Source organism: Nicotiana attenuata, chromosome 1, assembly GCF_001879085.1.
Source record: "Nicotiana attenuata strain UT chromosome 1, NIATTr2, whole genome shotgun sequence".
Taxonomy (NCBI): Eukaryota; Viridiplantae; Streptophyta; class Magnoliopsida; order Solanales; family Solanaceae; genus Nicotiana; species Nicotiana attenuata.
This window is the reverse complement of record NC_031989.1, coordinates 14,914,132-14,916,398: the sequence shown is the minus strand read 5'-3', so window position 1 is coordinate 14,916,398 and position 2,267 is coordinate 14,914,132. Positions and strand designations below refer to the sequence as shown.

Here is a 2,267-nt window from a genome sequence, read left to right as displayed (position 1 = left end):
CGTCAGTTCAGGCAACATCACAGCCGACACAATCCAAAAAGCGTCCTGGACGTGAGTGTCCGCAACATTGGACAGTTGATGCAATAGGTATTTCTTTTCTTGATTTATTCAAGCGTCACTATTTAATATTGCCTTTGTCTCTGTTTCTTGATTATAAATTATGGACATGAAACGTCATGATCCCATTTCTCTTGTCCTTGATGTACTATTTCTCATTTGATTACTGGTGAATGATTAGGCAAGTCCTTAGAGCACTAAAGTTGGGAAGAGCCATTGAATTTTCTTGGAGAAAAAGAAGTGATTTTTGAACTTGATAAGATAGAGTTGAGAATTGAACAGATCACAGCATGTGTAATTTGTTACTGGACTGTTTGTATTTTTACCTTGATAAGATAGAGTTTGTTTGGCACTGATAAAAACAAGTTTGTCAGTATTTTTACCTTCTTGACATTGCATTTGAGTGATCCTTTTATGTGTTTTATTTGTAATTTGTTACTGGGCTTAATCCAAATATTATGCATTTATGCACTCACAAAATTTTTAGCTTAAAAGGTGTCGATCGCGAAAGTCATTAGGAGGCAGGAGCGGAGCTAGCTCTTCGCCTACGGCTTCGAACAAACTTAGTAATTTTGTTATTATCTTAATGAAGTTTGGGTTATGCAGAATATGGATTAATTAGTAATTATTGAGATCTGAAATCTCTGAGGAAATAGGACAGGAAGGATCCTTCTTTGTACTATAACTGAAACAGGACAGATATCCAATTCTTAAGTCATTTCCTGTCACTGCTAAACAGTTATTAGTTTCAATGTGTTTGTTAAAGAGTCTGCGCATTCAATCCTAATTTAATCACTACTTGGGAGAATTAACAGGTTCTTTGTTAAGCACTTTTGGACTCTACTTCATTCAAATAAGAATATTGCTTCGGATGGAAAAACTTTGAAACTCTCAATTAAAGCAATAAGTTAACTCATGAATAGCCTCATTTTTTTCAAAGTCATGGAAAGAAGAAGATAAATGTAGAAAGAAAAATATAATGAAGTAGAGTTCAAAAGTGCATTTACCCTAACAGACTAACATATATGTTCTGCATTTTACTTTGGAGGTTGGGCCTATAAATTATCTTGCAGAACGATTTCAATGTCCCACCAGAAATGATTTGTCCCTTTCTAGTTTATGTTTCAGTACTTCTAATCTTGAAAATTTTAGATAATACACCTTTCATTTCTAGCAGAAATTAAGTAGATCATATCTATTTCTCAATAAAGCAAACTATATGGTGGCATGTACCATTGATAATGAAATGTATCCACAAATACAGAAACTAAAAGAAATATTCAAATTGCCAGAATGATGTTGCATGCTGTATTGAATACAAGACAACTTTTTAGCTTTTTATCAGTTTCTACAAAAGTTAGTTCGATCTTTTAACTTGGTGTTTATTTTTAAAGATTCGCAAGGAGCTACCAAGAAACTCAAAGTAAAGGTTAAGGATGTGATGTATTTATCCGACGGAAAATGTATTGTGGTTGAATTTGATGATATGGATCAGCCAATTGGAGAAGGGCAAGGTGTTCTTGCAGGCTATTGTGGAATTTTAGCAACCGACTGCTCCTTATTTCCAATTCACTTCAACAAATGGCCAGATTTACCTAAGTCATACTTCAATGGTTGCTTTGGTCGAATTATAAAGGTATAAGCTCTATTTTCTTATTGTTGTAACTCCGTTTTATGTCGCTAGACTGTATATTTGCATGTAATAGATTAGCTAACAGAAGTTTTATTCCTGTAGCCACGATTCTGTTTTAAGACAACTGAGTTAAATGCACGAGCATATGTTTATAGTTCTATTGGAAAGAAGTGGAGTTCAGGAAGGCAAAGGTTGTGGTATGAGTTCAATGACCCACTTAAGACCAAAGCAGAAATTATGGATAATGTTCCATCAGGAATTCCACGGGATCAATGGACTTCTTATGTTGCTTACCGTTTTAATGAAAAGACAATGGTATTTATTTGCGTGCTTCAATTAGTATGTTCAATTATATACTTTTTTATTTGTATATTTGAGTTATGTGTATTTTTATAAGGAAATGAGTAAAAGAAATGCTTAAATTCGGAAGAAACAAATTGTTGCACACTGGTGGTTCCAAACCAAACTCTAGAAGAAGAGCTGAAATGGTGATAACTGTTAATTCGATATGTTTTACTTTAATTAAACTTGCAAACTGTTCCTATTTAGTCAAGTTATTCTGACTTGATTTTTCATT

At 33.5% G+C, this 2,267-nt stretch overlaps 1 long non-coding RNA gene across 1 annotated transcript; it reads left to right on the top strand.

Moving 5' to 3' along the window:
• LOC109240157 lies at window positions 50-1,916 on the top strand. The gene is made up of 3 exons (XR_002070011.1): window positions 50-87; window positions 1,452-1,656; window positions 1,793-1,916. It is a non-coding gene; the product is annotated as an uncharacterized LOC109240157 (long non-coding RNA).